Source organism: Papaver somniferum, chromosome 7 (assembly GCF_003573695.1).
Source record: "Papaver somniferum cultivar HN1 chromosome 7, ASM357369v1, whole genome shotgun sequence".
Taxonomy (NCBI): domain Eukaryota; kingdom Viridiplantae; phylum Streptophyta; class Magnoliopsida; order Ranunculales; family Papaveraceae; genus Papaver; species Papaver somniferum.
The window spans coordinates 87,158,736-87,177,251 of record NC_039364.1 but is presented as its reverse complement, the minus strand read 5'-3'; positions in this window follow the sequence as shown (position 1 = coordinate 87,177,251).

The window sequence follows — 18,516 nt, the reverse complement described above, 5'->3', positions numbered from 1 at the left end:
GATGAGACGAAGATGTTTGTGACTACTTTTCTATCTTGCCTATCGGAGAAATTAATCTCGAGCCAATTTTACAATTGCACTCAATACGATAGAAACAACAAGATCAGATCACGCAACTACAGAGAAAATAGTTGGGTCTGGCTTCACAATCCCAATGAAGTCTTTAAGTCGTTAACCTACAGGGTCTCGATAGAAACCTAAGGTTAAAGGAGAATCGACTCTAGCTTATACAACTAGTATCACACAGGAGGTGTGGGGATTAGGTTTCCCAATTGGTAGAGTTCTCCTTTATATAGTCTTCAAATCAGGGTTTGCAATCAATGCTACCTTGGTAACTAAGCATTCAATATTCACCGTTAGATGAAAACCTGATTAGATTCAAGCTAAATATCTTTCAATCGTTAGATCAAATCTTAGCTTGTTATACACAAATGAAATGCACGTTCATTTAGGTTTGTGTAACCATACATAAACTGTACACTTAGTTAGTTCAACAATAGTTAACCAAATGGTTAGCGATATGAGCACTTTCATATCAACCATATTCATATTCACCATCACTAGTTCAAATGACTCGAAAGAACTAGTTAGAGAGTTGTACAATTGCTTAGATCTTATAGAAGTATACAAGGCACAATCGAAGCAAAATCGGTTTTGATTCACTCGGATCGATTCATGAACATTATAGCCACGGTTTGCAAATTGCATTCATTAATATATAAATGTTTTAGTTCATGAACAAACCAATTTTAGAAAGTAACACACTTAAGTATGCATACGGGTATGCGTACTTAAGTAACCGGATTTGAGTTTGTTTTGGTTTTCAAACTTAGCATAAATTCACGGACGTGAACTTTCCGCGGGTACGAGTACGGGTACACATACTTAGGTAACCGGATTGAGTTGGTTTTGAATTCAAAACTCAGCAGAAATTCACGGTCGCGAACTTCCGCCAGTATGCGTACGGGTACGCATACTTACCCAGTCTCCATCAACCATTTAGTACACACACAAGTATGCATACATTTGGTTCCCGGTTTTGGACTTATACACTAATGTGGGAACACACTATATGCTTATATCCAAAGATGGTTACATATTCTAAACTCTCTATTTCAATCATTGAAACATTCTTAGAGGATGTTATATAGAGGTTATTCACACTCCATTTTTCATCAAAGCGATTTTCAAAAGATTGAAACAATCAACATGACTTTCGTCACTTGTAAAGATGAACTTGGCCAAAGCGAAAGATTACCAACACATATTTCGAGAAATAGATAAGCGAGATAAACTCGGCTCGAAATAGCAAATGTGTATAATCGAAGTCTATACAGCAAATACGACTTTTGTCTCAAGATAGGAGATAAAGTAGATAGACTTTTGAGTGATAGATAAGCTCAAGTCTCCACATACCTTTTAGTCGATGAAGTTCCACCCAGTTCCTTGAATAGTTCTTCGTCTTTGTATGATGAATGCCGTGGAGTCTAGAGCTCAATTACACTTTCTATCCTAGTCCGAGACTTAGCTATAAGTAGACTAGAAATCAAGACTTATAGTTTTGGCAACTAAACTTGACAAACAAGCTTGAGATAGCAACGCTTGCGAGTTTGACCGAGCAGTGCTCTAACAAACTCCCCCTTTGTCAGTTTAGTGACAAAACTATTAATACATATAAAATACAAAACAAAGAAACTTTACTGCTTCTCTTCCACAAGCATGATCTCCTTGGTTCTTCAACTTTACTCGAAATCTTCGTCGCTTCCAAGTACTCCAATGATTCCAAAGATATTCAATGCAACATCATCGTTGTTGAAGATCCATATCCATAACAATGAGAAAAAAAAAGCTCTCAATCATTGTTACACAGTGTCATAGTATCATTACACAGCATCAAAGTTCAATTGTATCACAACTTCGGCAACAATACTATGGTGATATGTATCACCCCCCCTTAGTCAATACTCCATCTCACATGGAAACCACTCCTCCTTACATAATGATCTGAAAACCATATGTATTTGTAGTGTGAACTACACATTAATTCTCCCCCTTTTTATCAATAAAATTGGCAAAGGTACGAAAACTAGTGGGATCCTAATGAAATTTCCATAGAGACATTTCATGAACAAAAGAAAGCACATATCAACTTTTTAAATGCAATCATATAGCCGAAGTTAAATGCATTCATCAAGGAGTTTATAAAGATACAAGATAACCCCTACAATATTCCACAGCCGCCGCACTCCCCATAAAGATTTGGCAATTAAGCACAAGTTCAATTAAGAACTGTCCCCCATAAAATGTCATTCCCGAAAGAGCAACAAGAGCGACCCTATTTTCACAAGAAAAGAAGGGTTCCTTTGGACAACAACAAAACTCATAAGAATATGAATTCGTATCCAAAAAACTCAATTAAATTAACTACTAGAGAACCCATGATTAATTTAATCGGAAATGCTCAACATAAGAGAACTTACGGAGCCGCACAGTATATACATAAAATATGGATCAGGGAAGATCAATACTGCGGAATAAAAAGATTCATTCTATCTTTCATCACTATTTGCACAATGACATATAATAGACTTAATCTTTGTAAACAAAAGCTCATCCTTTCTTCCATCAAATAATGACATAAAAGGCTTTAAGTTTTGTTTGTCAAAAGTTCATTCAATCTTTTATCAATACTTGCATACCGACAGACTTAACTTTTGACCAAGTATGGGACAATCATAGTTCACGGAGGTAAACACACAATCCCATAACAATTTGCAATATAAAAACCATAAAGATTAATACTGCAAAAATCATCTTCCAAACAGACTTTAGAATTTAAACAAATAAATCTAAAAAACATTGAAGATGAAAATCGCTGGACATAGCTATGTGTAATCACAATAATGGCTATTCCAAACTCTAGTTATTCTTCCTAAAAACACAAGAATAAAATTCTCATAAGAAGATTTCCTAGACATCGAGACCTCTGAAAAATTCTTTATCGTCCTCGAACTCCTTGTCATCAACAGCCATGGGTACATATGGTTCGTGAAGAAATGAGTCAATTCCAACAAACCTTCTAGGCTGAAGATGTCGAACCAGGACCTTCTGAATTTCAAGAGTTCTCATAATGCAAGCCTTTATTTGTTGAATCTCCTTTCTTGTCTCCTTCAACTCTTCAAGAGCATCAGAAAACTTCTGAGAATTTGAAGGAACAACTCTTGGCTTCCTCACATTCCTTATTTTTCTTTCAAAGTTGGAGGTAACGGAGATCTTTCGTTTTCCTTCGTGATTGATGGCTTAACAATCATATTAACATATTTTCCATCAGAAGACATGATGCTTGGAGTATCCATAAGCATACAGATTTGTGAGAGGAAATCACACTTCAACAAGCAGCAGTCTTAAGTTAAAAAGAGTTTCAGGGAAGGAAAAAGGAATGTAGGGTTACTGAACCTTTATACTTCAAAGGATTCACGTACGCACAACTCATACCCTATAAAAGGCTAAATTGTCATTTTTAAAACCTTCTTTTATTGATTAACCAGGGAAGACCTTTCTGTAGATGGTGGATTTTCGACAAGGGATAAATTCGTAAACTCATAATTATACGAAGCTCTGATCCATCAATCAGACGTGAGTATTGAGACGGGGTATCTCATCGAATTCTCAACGGAGAGTACTTTCTCTCAGAGTACATGTAGATATGTAGTCTCACGACTGGACAACAACATATCTCATGAATACTGAACACTTTCAGTGATTATTTCTATATAGTATCACGAGATGGACGGCTCCTAGACAGCTTGCTCTGCTAGTATAGAGCGATAACGTCTTCAGGAATAAACAAACGAGTTTACCCTGACTATATAAAGGATATGACTTCTTAACGACAAGCTCATATCGGGATAATTAATGCTCCTAGCCAGCTTGCTCTGTTAGTAAAGAGACACAAAAGTTAATTACTCCTAATAACAATTGATCCTATTCCATGGTCGAATATACGACTGGTCCCATGGGACGGAATAATAATTGCTCTTATTCCATGGTCGATCCATGACTGGTCCCATGGAATGGCAATAACAATTGCTCCATTCCATGGTCGAATCCACGACTGGTCCCATGGAATGACAATAACAATTGCTCCTATTCCATGGTCGAATCCACGACTGGTCCCATGGAATGGCAATAAACAATTGGTTCTGATTCTTTGATCGAATCCACGGCTTGATCTCATAGAATAGCAATAACTATATTATCTCATTACTCTCTGATTTCATGATCGAATCCACAACTGGTCTCATAAATGGTAATAGATAAATCTTTAATTCTCCGATTTTATGGTCGAATCTACGATCCCATGGAATGGTAATGCTCACTTTATTATTCTGAATTCATAGTCGAATCCCTCAGCGATCCTATGAATTAATAATAACATCTTACTAAGTTTTGCGAATTATCTTCACTGAATCACCAATTATAATAAATAATCAACAACCGTGCGTCTGAGCTACCTCTAAGTAAGCCCCGATTCAAATGGTGAAAGTGTATTCAACGATGATGCAATAATAGTCACCGTAATGAACGATTTTCAAAAATACAACGAAACGATGAACCTATGCAAATAGGGAACAAATAGTAATAATTTAAAATATTTACCAAGGTGTTAGGAACACGGAAACACGACCTACCGACCGTGCCGTGGTCAGTTCCACGCTAGTTTTTTATTTTAATACATTTTTATTATTTTCCATGATTTGATGAAAATTCTCTCATCTGATCAAATTTCCTTCGTCTCGAGGAAACTCCTCGGTTTCATGGTACTTCCATAAATCCATAAAAAATAATATAAAATTAAGGAAAGTAGTGCGGGGCGTGACCATTGGCCAACCGGCCATGCCTTGGTCCCAGCTGGCCCCACACCCCACGGTTCCTTATTATTTTATTATTATTATTATTTCTCTAATTTAATGAAAAAACTCCTTGATTTCATGGTATTTTTTGCACAAATCATCATATAATAATAAAATAAAATAAAATAAAATAATGAAAACTTGTGGGACCGGGCCACTAGCCGGCGGCCATGCCCTAACCGGTCCCACACGCCCTTTGCTTTATTATTTTATTATTATTTATCCTATTTTTCCTTGAATTCATCAAATTCCTTGATTTTATGGTATTTCTCTCAAATTAGGAAAAATTCCCTCAAATCATCAAAAATACCTAAAAAATATTAAAAAATTATAAAAAACTCGTGGGACCGGGCCATAGCCGTCCGACCATGCCTCTATGGTGCCACACGCCCGTGGTTTTATTATTTTAATATTTTGCTTCCATGAACTCATGAAAACTCCTTCAATTCATGGAAACTCCCTAAATTCATCAAATTTCTCATAATTCATGAATTTTTCATAAAATCATCAAAATATTATAAAATTAAGGAAAAGGCACCACGGGACCGTGGTTACGACCGGCCGACCATGCATTGACCACGGCGGTCCCACGCCTCCTCATTCCTTATTTTATAATTATTTTTCATCATCTCATGGTGTTTTCCTCAGTTTCGTCGAAACCCTAATTTTGGCATATTTTCTCGAATGGATGCTCAATTGCACCCCAGAAAATATCAAAATTCTCAGGACTGAGACGCGGACGCCTTGGGGACACGAGCACGCTATCTTGACCGACCAAGATTGGCTCTTTGGCTCACGGAGGCCGGTCCCATCAATTTTCACAGTTTTGACCTAATTTGCACAATCGCTCGTATTAGGTCCAAAACTCTTCCAAACACTTTGGATTTTCATGAAGTGATCGTCAGGAGGTCACGTGACAACCCAGGGCCGGTTTCATGACTCCATGGTCGGTCCCTCGCCTCGTCATAATTAATTAGGTTTTCTCACCTAAGGCTCAGACGAGCATTTTTGAATAAATGATTAAGCCAACATTTAATCATTCTTCCACCAACAAATCGTCAACTCTTCAGGAGTTCTTCATATTTTCTCACGTGAGCATGTGGACACTGCATAGTTGATCCACGGTCCCGTGTAGTCGCTCCCTCCTTCATCCCATGGTTAAACTTCTGAGGAACCATGAATTGATCATCAATTGATCAAATTAGGGTTTCTGAATCCAAGGATCATCATTCCAGGTTCCAACCTTAATAATTGTACAACGGCCTCATGGTCATTAATTTTATTAATTATGCTCGGTTCAACGACCAGTATTCTAATTAATATTTTTGGTACGCTGCTAATAATCCATCAGATGAGCAACACATGCTCATACGATCAAACATGCTCATACGATCAAATTTTCATGCTTAGGGGACATATTGAGAAATGTATTTGGTTGTCTTGTTTATATGGAATGGAATTCGTCTGACTAGATTTTTTTTTTTTATGTTACTGTGATTTTATCAGCTTGCTTCTGTGTTTGATTAGTTCTTTAATTATTTATTTTCTGCGAATTCGTAGGTAGTGGGTGGAAAATCGACCAAGTCTCCACATGTTGAGCAACTTGTTTCAAACACGATCTCCACTTTCCCACTCCTTGATTCCATCAACTGTCACACTTCATGGGATCATGGTGTCTAAAATTCCAGCAATATAAATAAGTCTCTGAATCATGATTGAATCATCAGCATCATCAGTATTAACAATCTCAAGTCTCATCAACAACACGAGATCATCAACTCATCAATTGAGCAACTACTCTCAATTGAGCAATTTCAATCATTCAGAGCTTATCATATTCAGAATTCACACACCCACAATCTTTGATTACCATTGATTCCACACATTTCCCAGATTCCCTCCTACAGATCATCCCATCCTCTCTTGTGACCGAATTTACTCTGGAACGGTCATTGTCTTGATTTAGGCCGGAGTACTACAGATTGATCTCTCGAGTCTAAAGCACCCCCTTTGCAGCGGTGCATCTGTGTGAGGTTTAACATTTCGCTCGGTTCGAGGAGTCTCCTCCGTACGGTCGTCTCCTCAATTCCTTAAAAACCAGCAAATCATTTTTCCCCATCTGCAGATTGGCGACTACAGTGGGAGATCATTCTCTCGGTTGCAATCTCACAATTTCACAAGATGGTTGGTCTTAGGACTAATTCAACTAATCCAGATCAAACTATTTCAAATGGCGTTCCTCATATTACACCTGACGGTACAGAAGACAGAGGAATCCCAACCTTGGTAGAATTGGCTCAAATTCTAGAGGTCCATACCAGGAACATGGATCTGATGAAGAACACGGTGAACCACATCCTCGAATTTCTCATCAAATTAACATCCGAGTTAGGCGGTACCTCCGCTCCAGAAGTCTCAACACCGGGGACTGAATCGTCACCTGATCCTAAAATCAACAGCTTCACCACATACGAGAAGCCGGTGGAACAAGAGGTCACACGTTTGATCGAAATCTATGTGAACTCCTACACTTCTCAGGGACACACAGACACATTTTCCACTCAACCAGATATCATCGCGTGCAAATAACGCCACCAACACCATCAGTTGAAGTCTCCCTAGTGCTGAGCATCGATCGACAACATCTCTTTTGGAGAAGAAGATCGCATGATGGATGAAGGACACAACCGAGCTTGTATGTCACTGGTTTCATCAAAGACACGAATTTAGAAGAGCTCTTGTCGACACCGGTGCTTCTACCAACATTGTCACTATGAAACTCTCAGGATGGCCAGATTCCCACAAGGTAAAATCGTTCGCCATCCTCTAATGATATTTGAAGGAAGTCAAAGCCATACATATGGATATGCATACATAGATTTGAGGGTGGGGCCGATTCGATCGAAAGCAAAGTTTCATGTGATCGAGCAAGAACCTGACTACCACATAATACTGGGACGCCCATGGCTCCATGATAACAAGGTGGTTCCTTCAACATACCATCAATGCATGAAGTCCCTGCTCGACAACAAATCGTTCGCATTCCGGCTTCATCATCTCCTTATGCTCCCGTCTATGATACTGAGTTCCTTGAATCTCAAAAGGCGTCCCGGAACCTCCAAGCAGGATTCACAGTACTCCACTTCCAAGCTGGAAGACTATCGAGAAGGCTGATAACGATCCGTCATCCTCAGCTGCTAAAATGATCAAGTCACCTACTACACCGACTAAACGCCATAATGATCAAGTCTCAACTCCAGGGTCAAACTTCACGACCGATCGAGTAGAAGGGAGAGTCATTTATCGCCGACGGAAAGATTAGCAATTAATCGGGAGAACGATGAAAAGTCTCCCCACCATGAAGAATCGTGTCAGAGTGAGCTATCACTTGAAGAAGAAGTCCAGGATGCCCCACGACAACTACAGGACGACACTGACTCTACCACTGACGATCTTGAAACAATCAACATTGGGACTGAAGACGATCCAAGGCCAATCCTGATCAGTTCAGCACTATCACCAGAGGAGCGGACCGAGCTGATAAAATTATTGAAAGAATATCAAGATGTCTTCGCCTGGACGTACGAAGAAATGCCGGGTCTGGATGACAAACTCGTCACCCATCACCTGCACATCGTCCCTGGTCCAAAGCTATCAAACAACCGCCCAGACACAATTTAGACACGAAGTCGAGGAGCAAATCAAGGTCGAAATCCAGAAACTGTTGGCAGCAGGGTTCATCAAGCCTATTCTTCATCCAACGTGGCTAGCAAATGTGGTACCTGTTAAGAAGAAAAATGGTCAAATCAGATGTTGTCGACTTCAGGAACTTGAATAAATGTTGTCCAAAGGATGATTTTCCTCTACCCAACATTGACATGCTCGTCGATGCAACCAGTGGTCACGGTATGTTCTCATTCATGGATGGCTATAGTGGGTACAACCAGATCAAGATGTATGAACATGACGCCAACAAGACTGCGTTCCGTACTCCCATTGGGAATTTTCACTACACTGTGATGCCCTTTGGATTAAAGAATGCTGGTGCCACCTATCAACGAGCCATGACTGCCATATTCCACGACATGATGCACAAGCAAGTAGAAGACTATGTTGATGATGTGGTGGTAAAATCGAAGACTCGAGCATCTCATCTCGAAGTTCTAAGGCAGGTGTTTGAAAGATGCAGAGAATACAAATTAAAAATGAATCCTTTAAAGTGCGCATTCGGAGTTTCTTCCGGAAAATTCTTAGGATTCCTGGTCACGGCTGAAGGGATCAAAGTCGACCCAGACAAGGAAAAGCTATTACCACCATGCCTCCTCCACGACCGTGAAGGAACTACAGAGCTTTATGGGCAAGGTAAATTATATTCGACGCTTCATTCCTGGATTAGCTCAACTCATTGCTTCGTTCACACCTCTGCTGAAAAAGGAGCAAGCTTCACCTGGACAGCTGTTCAACAAGAAGCTTTCCATAAAATACAACAGATATTATTGTCACCGGCCGTCATGAGGTCTCCAGTGCAGGGACGACCTCTGATTCTTTACACAGCCTCCAGTGACGTCGCATCGGCGCACTCCTCGCTCAGGAAGACGAGAAGGCGTCGAACGACCGATTTACTACTTCAGCCGCACAATGAGAGAGCTCAACTCCGATATCCAAAGGCCGAAAGGGCATGCCTGGCATTGGTACATGCAATCCAGAAGTTCAGACATTACTTACTATCTAACAGGGTCGTACTCATCTCCAAAGCTGATCCCATAAAGTTCTTGCTATCAAAGCCAGCCTTGATAGGGAGACCAGCGAAGTGGCTACTCCAGATGTCAGAATTTGACATAGCTTGCACGCCACCTAAAGCCATCAAAGGTCAAGCGGTCGCAGACTTGCTCGCTGCTTTTCCAGGGGAAGACACAACAACACTACATGAAGAAGTGCCCGGCGAATTCCCAGACATCTTGGTCATCAAGGAAGAAACATGGCTTCTATACTTTGATGGATCTGCCACCCCTAGTAGTGACACCGGAGGAGCGGGCATAGTGTTGGTGTCTCCATCTGGTGAAGTTTTCTCACATTCGTTCAAGTTGGATTTCCACTGCACCAACAACTCAGCAGAATATGAAGCCTTCCTATTAGGATTATCCTTGGCCAAGAAAGCAGGAGAAACACACCTCGAGATAAGGGGAGATTCAAAATTATTGGTCAACCAGATGAATGGAACGTATTACCTCAAAGAAATCACACTTGCTCCATTCAGAACCGAAGCTCAGCGACTGTTGACCTATTTTGCTGACGCAACGATCGTCCATACTGGACGGATTAACAATATGCATGCTGATTGCCTAGAAACTCTCGCCTCCAAGCTGCAATTCGAAGGAGCACAGAAAACGATCACTGTACAGAGGCGTACAGTATATTCAACTTGGCTCACTCAGATCGAAGACATTCCAGCGAACGATTGGCGAGCACCCATCATTCATGAATTGAGCAGCTATATTTCAGAGGGCCAAGTCAGCCTCAAGGAATTGAAGAACTACTTCTTGCTTCTTGGAGGGCTATACTATCGAAACCCTGATGGATCTCTATCACGATGTCTTGGGAGCGACGAAGCGGAAGGACAGCTCAAGCACATACATGAAGAAGTCTGCGGGCAAACGTTAGTAGTAACACTTTACAGAAAGCTTCAAAGAATGGGGTACTACTGGCCATCCATGGAGACTCAGTCCAGAGCTTTACAAGGATCTTGTCCTGATTGCCAAACACCTCCTCATCACTTGGAGGTTTTGACGGTCCAACACACTGGGGACTGGAGGGAGCCTTACATCAAATACCTCAGGGACAACGAACTACCACTGGAAAAGAAGCAAGCAGTCAAACGCATTCAGAAAGCTAAGAGATTCGTCTATCTCAATGGGATCTTATACCGCAAAATCTTTGGTGGAAATTTACTGAGGTGCTTAGCCGAACATGAAATCCCTACAATCCTGAAGGAAGTACATGATGGAGAACATCAAGGAAAGAGGAAACTATTTCTTCAAATTCATGAGAAGTATTATTGGCCGACCATGGAAGATGATGCAGCCGCACACGTTCAGAGGTGTCACCAATGCCAAACCCATGGTAATCTCATCCACACTCCTTGTCTCCCGTTGAATTCTGAATAGTCCGTGGCCTTTCTACAGCTGGGGACTAGATATCATTGGGAAGATCAATCCAGCATCTTCAAAACAACATGAATACATCATCACTGCACAGAGTACTTCACCAAGTGGGTCGAAGCTATTCCTCTTCGAAGCACCACTGGAGTTACGATTGCCGCCTTCATCAAAGAGCACATAATATGCAGATTCGGAGTTCCTAAGCATATCATCACAGATAACGGAACTCCTTTTCCAATCAAGATGTTGAGAAGCTGCTCAATAAATATGGGATCAAACAAATCTTCTCCACGCCTTACTATCCACAAGGAAATGGTCAAGCAGAAAGTACCAACAAGACTTTGATCAGGATTATCAGTCGGACATTCATGACAATCCTCGATCATGGCATGAGAATTACCCATGGCTCTGTGGGCTTACAGAACTGCACCAAGGAGCTCGATCGGTACTTCACCATATTCCCTTGTCTATGGAGCCGACGCCATACTTCCAGCAGAAATCAAAGTTCCCTCAGCCAGGATTGCAGCATCCAGTGGTGTACAATGGGATGAGGCTGAAATCTCCAATCAAGAATCGCTGAATTGATATGCTTGAATCAAGGAGACCAAGGTGGAAAAATATGTGGAAGCTTACAAACAGAGGATCTCCAGAGCCTACAAAAAATGGTAAGACCTCGAACATTTCAAGTAGGAGATTTGGTATTAAAGACGGCAAAGCACATTCAACAAGACATGTCTGCTCCTAAGTTCTCTCCTAAATGGGAAGGGCCATATGTTGTTATCAAAGCAGTGTCTAGCGGATACTACAAAATTTTAGCAATCAATGGAGGAAAGGAAGGAAACATCATCAATGGAAATGGCTCAAAGCTTATTATGCCTGATCCATGAAACACACTACCTCTTCATCATTTCAAGCATTTTCAAAATGTAATTTCATTCCTCCAAAGAGCATGGAATGCTCCTTTGTTCATTAAACATTTCATAAATGAGCAAAATTCGTTCACCATGATCAATGTTTCACCTAACTAGAAATCAGATTTATTCAAAAAAACAACCACAAATGCTCACTCAGAGCAAACCATCCAGCAACGGATAATCCCTGTAAGAAGCCTCGTCAAGCTTCTTCTGAAAAATCTTGGTCTTTGCCTTCAAGTCTTCGACCGCTTTCTCAACCCTTGCTGACTCCAGAGCCAGTATCCTCTCCATCCAGTAAAGCGCATTCATGGAAATTGCATCAGCAGCCTCTGCCGCCTTATGAACCTTGATTATCTCAAGACGACGACGGAGCCAGCTTACATTGAATCGCAATATCTCACAATTCGAGATCATTTCATCCCATTTGTGCAGTTCATGGTTTTTGACGTCTCGCAAGTGCATCTGATTCATTTCCTTGATCGGCAATAGCCCCGCTACCGTGGTTAAAAGGGTTGGAAGAAAACCTTTCCACACTTCTGTGGTAGCAATGTGACCATACTTCTTCCAGATCTTGGTGTACAGAGACGCATACATTTGGGAATCACGAATCCGCCGACCATTTCATTGTCTGGAAGGTATTAATCAATGGGGCTTCGAATAAAAGTCCAGCGGTTGGGTATTCACGAGCATGGACACTGTCTCCAGTCTCCACATCCTGCAGAATCTTCACATGCCTGGTTGCTGCTTTCCTCAACCTCAACCACGGTCACGGACTTTCCACTCTTTCTTCGTCTAGCATCGACGACGACACGGACATCCGCCTATGATGAAACGAAGAGTGTTAATCCCGGGACTCAGTACAATCTCAAGAGTCATAGGTTTACTTACAGACGATCCAGCTTCAGCAGAGCCGATCCATACCGGGAGGAGCTCTAACAGTCCGCTTAGGCCTTGCATTATGAGGAGTAGCATTCTTCTTACAGTCCTACGACAAATCATTCTCTTGTGATCAACAATCTCGATCGAACAGAGACAAGAAAGGAGAAGAAGAAGAAGTGTACAACTTACTGAGATAGACGTTGCTATTTCACGCTTCGACTGAAGATCATCTTGAGAAGAAATGCTATTGCTCGACATGACGGCAAGGAGGTAGGATCAAAACTTCTCTGCACGATGAAACTGACTCAGGAATGGAAGAAATATTTGCGTGGATCATAGATTTGGAGTCTTGAAGATATATATCAGGCGATAGTCATCACTCGCATAGTCAACTCAGTTACGAGTTTCACTGAAACCCTAGGCTTCAAAGATCGATACTGAAGACGCGGAGGAAAATAACGCACTGGGGACTGAACATCACGGGTCAAAGGATAGGCCACGGCCTTGTACACGTCATGAATTCTCAGCCGTGTGTTATGTTACTTCTCATGAAAATCGACAAGTCATGATGAATTTGGATGTATGGACATTGGTCCATGTCATGGATTAGAAGAAATCGACGTTAACAAAATGTTCATCATTCAGAAGAAAAGTCTAATTGAAGTAAAGTCATTTAAACAGTCAAAAAAAATATCCACTATGAAGACTAAAAGGGAATGCTCTAACGTTAAAGAAGATGGAAGTAAAACTACTCGTCGGACTCATCCGAATTGTCAGATTCATCGTCACTATCTTCTCGGAATCATCTTCTTCAGAGTCACTGTCAGAATCATTGGTGAAGTCCGGTGGACGGAAGATAATATCATCATCTGAATCCGAGTTATCTTCTGCTGCAGCTTCAGCTTCAATTTTCTTCATCATCCTCTGATGCTCTCTTTCATATCGATCAGGCTTAATGTAACGCTCGGATGGTTCCCATGTGATCTCTCTTCAGAAGCATCAGCATCAGAATCAGAAGGCACCCATCCAAGAATCGACGCTTCTCCTCAACCCTCTGTCTCTTACGCCGGGTGCGATCTTTTCACGTTGACGGGCATCCTCCTTTTTGTCTTCAGCTCTCTTTTCTTGAGTTCAGCAAAAGAGACTCTTCGCTCACCCAAGGGAACATTAGGCTTCGCCCCTTCCTGGGTAACCCTAGCCTTTGATTTCGCTACAGGAGCATCGGAATCCTCATCAGAAGAGCCAGAAGAAGAGGAATACCAGTAATCGTAATTGCTGTTGTTGTTGGTCGACATTTTCTGGAACCGGAAGATCAAAGATTACTACTATGTAAACAAACCAACATCAGCAAAAAAGGTAACTCTGAACTCTTACCTTTTATACTTCTACGAATGGTAGTAATTATGTCGTAAGAGTTAACACCTCAAAATCGTTCGTCTCTTCGAAAACTGCAAAAACGAACGAAACTTTATTAATTTCGAAACTGATTTTTCATAAAATCACAGACACAATTTTCATAATGTGAACATTCACACAACTGACCTATGAAGTTTATAACAATAAAATATTTCATTATAAATATATTGTCTATCTTCGAAGGTTCCTCGAAACACACGCTTTGATTTTTCGAAAAAAGCAGCAATTAATGCAACTTGCATATATAAACTCTGAAGGATTTTATTTAATGAAAATAAACTCATGAAAATAAAATATATCATTTTGCACAATATATGTCACAGCTGCATATATATAAAAAAAAATTATTTTTCCTTCGTATCTTTAAAACGAAGGTTTATTTCAAAAATATTGTGAAAGCTCACATCTCATACATATGATAAAGTTTTGTATTTACATGAAAGCTCATAAGCAAAATTTTATCACTGGACACAAGTTCATCATATATATTTTCCTTCGTGTCGTCGTTATTTGTCTTTAAAACGAATGATTATTCCGATTTCATGAAAATTCACTTCTTTTATGATGAAACCTTGGTATACATGAAAGCTCATACACTAAGTTTTATCACTGGATCTAGGTTCATATTTAAAAAAAAAAAATCTCTCTCAAAAATCAAGGATTATAGTTAGTTTTCAAAACTAACGATCGAACGAACGGACGTTTTCAAAAACGAGGGTTTTTTCATAAAACTCACACCAATTGTATACACATGTATATGATTTCAACATGATCACTTCATGAAATTCATGTAAACAATAGCAAACATCAAAAAAAAATCGCTCACCTGGTCGGCGCCGGCCGGAAACTGGCTGGCCGGTTGCGGCGACGGTCAGCGGCGATCGGAGCTCCGGCCAAAAAACTCATGATGCTCGGACGTGATGAAGATGAAGGCGTGATGGAGCTCTGGGCGTGAAATAAAAAAAAAGGGGGGATTAATTCCTTTTATACAATTTTTTATTGCCAAAACCTAATTTTCTAAGGATTTCCTTATTGGGCCCGGCCCGCGAATCCTAACCGACCATCGACTCGTCGTCCAAACCAGCGGATCAACACCAATTTATGCTCATCAAACGACGCTCCAATGATGACATTGAAGCCTTCATCAAGTCGTGGTTTGCTCATGCTCTCTAAATCCGGTAACGTCTCAACTTACGACTAAGTTCAATTACTGGTATTATTTATGGCCGGAAAATCACCATTTAATGCTGACTGAGGAACACATCTTTCCTCAGTAAGCAGGGGACTTAATGTAGATGGTGGATTTTTGACAAGGGCTAAAATCGTAAACTCATAATTATACGAAGCTCTGATCCAGCAATAAGACGTGAGTATTGAGACACGGGTCTCTCATCGAATTCTCAACGGAGAGTACTTTCTCTCAGAGTACATGTAGATATGTAGTCTCACGACTGGACAACGACATATCTCATGAATACTGAACACTTTTAGTGATTATTTCTATATAGTATCACGAGATGGACGGCTCCTAGACATCTTGCTCTGCTAGTATAGAGCGATAACGTCTTCAGGAAAAAACAACGAGTTTACCCTGACTATATAAAGGATATGACTTATTGACAAGCTCATATCGGGATAATTAATGCTCCTAGACATCTTGCTATGCTAGTATAGAGCCACAAAGTTAATTACTCCTAATAACAATTGCTCCTATTCCATGGTCGAATCCACGACTGGTCTATGGAACGGCAATAACAATTGCTCCTATTCCATGGTCGAATCCACGACTGGTCCCATGGAATGGAATTAACAATTGATCGTATTCCATGGTCGAATCCACGACTGGTCCCATGGAATGGCAATAACAATTGTTCTGATTCTATGATCGAATCCACGGCTTGATCTCATAGAATAGCAATAACTATATTATCTCATTACACTGATTTCATGATCGAATCCACAACTGGTCTCATAAATGGTAATAGATAAATCTTAATTACTCTGATTCTATGGTCGAATCTACGATCCCATGGAATGGTAATGCTCACTTTATTATTCTGAATTCATAGTCGAATCCTCAGCTAATCCTATGAATTAATAATAAACATCTTATTACTCAGTTTTGCGAATTATTCTTCACTGAATTCCACAAATAGTAATAAATAATCAACAACCGGGCGTCTGAGCTACCTCTAAGTAAGCCCCGATTCAAATGGTGAAAGTGTATTCAACAACGATGCACTAATAGTCACCGTACGAACGAGTATTTCAAAATACAACGAAACGATGAACCTATGCAAAATAGGGAAGAAAATAGTAAATAATTAAAAATATTGACCAAGGTGCTGGGAACACGGACACACGACCTACCGACCGTGCCTTGGTCAGTTCTACGCCAGTTTTATATTTTAATACATTTTTATTATTTTCCGTGATTTGATGAAAATTCTCTCATCTGATCAAATTTCCTTCGTCTCGGGGAAACTCCTCGGTTTCATGGTACTTCCATAAATTCATAAAAATAATATAAAATTAAGGAAAGGAGTGTGGGGCGTGACCATTGGCCAACCAGCCATGCCTTGGTCCCAGCCGGCCCCACACCCCATGGTTCCTTATTATTTTTTTATTATTATTATTTCTCTAATTTCATGAAAAAACTCCTTGATTTCATGGTAGTTTTTGCACAAATCATCATATAATAATAAAATAAAATAAAATTATGAAAACTTGTGGGACCGGGCCACTAGACGGCGGCCATGCCCTACCCGGTCCCACACGCCCTTTGCTTTATTATTTTATTATTATTTATCCTATTTTTCCTTGAATTCATCAAATTCCTTGATTTTATGGTATTTCTCTCAAATTAGGAAAAATTCCCTCAAATCATCAAAAATACCTAAAAATATTAAAAATATTATGAAAAACTCGTGGGACCGGTCCATAACCGGCCAACCATGCCTCCATGGTCCCACACGCCCGTGTTTTTATTATTTTTGCTTCCATGAACTCATGAAAACTCCTTCAATTCATGGAAACTCCTTAAATTCATCAAATTTCTCAAAATTCATGAATTTTTCATAAAATCATCAAAATATTATAAAATTAAGGAAAAGGCACCACGAGACCGTGGTCACGACCGGCCGACCATGCCTTGACCACGGCGGTCCCACGCCTCCTCATTCCTTATTTTATAATTATTTTTCATCATCTCATGGTGTTTTCCTCAGTTTCATCGAAACCCTAATTTTGGCATATTTTCTCGAATGGATGCTCAATTGCACGCCAGAAAATATCAAAATTCTCAGGACTGAGACGCGGACGCCTTGGGGACACGAGCACGCTATCTTGTCCGACCAAGATTGGCTCTTTGGCTCACGGAGGCCGGTCCCATCAATTTTCACAGTTTTGACCTAATTTGTATAATCGCTCGTATTAGGTCCAAAACTCTTCCAAACATTTTGGATTTTCATGAAGTGATCGTCAGGAGGTCACGTGATAACCCAGGGCCGGTTTCATGACTCCATGGTCGGTCCCTCGCCTCGTCATAATTAATTATGTTTTCTCACCTACGGCTCAGACAAGCATTTTTGAATAAATGATTAAGCCAACATTTAATCATTCTTCCACCAACAAATCGTCAACTCTTCAGGAGTTCTTCGTATTTGCTCACGTGAGCATATGGACACTACATGGTTGATCCACGGTCCCGTGTAGTCGCTCCCTCCTTCGTCCCATGGTTAAACTTCTGACGAACCATAAATTGATCATCAATTGATCAAATTAGGGTTTCTGAATCCAAGGATCATCATTCCAGATTCCAACCTTAATAATTTTACAACGGCCTCATGGTCATTAATTTTATTAATTATGCTCGGTTCAACGACCAGTATTCTAATTAATATTTTTGGTACGCTGCCAATAATCCATCAGATGAGCAACACATGCTCAAACGATCAAATATTCAACAATTCATCACATGAGAAACACTTGCTCAGATGATAAATATTTGCTCAAACCAAGGAATATTGGTTCAACAATCAATATTCAACGATCCATCGAATGAGCAATACTTGCTCACTTCATCGTAAGAATTATACCTCTGTCTCATGACATTTTCAATTCATGAGTTTCAGAACATCATGTTCGACACTCAGCAACTACATGGACTCATCGTCCCATCAAACCACGAAGTCATCAATTGACTAACAAACCACGAGACGGCAATCTTGTCACTTG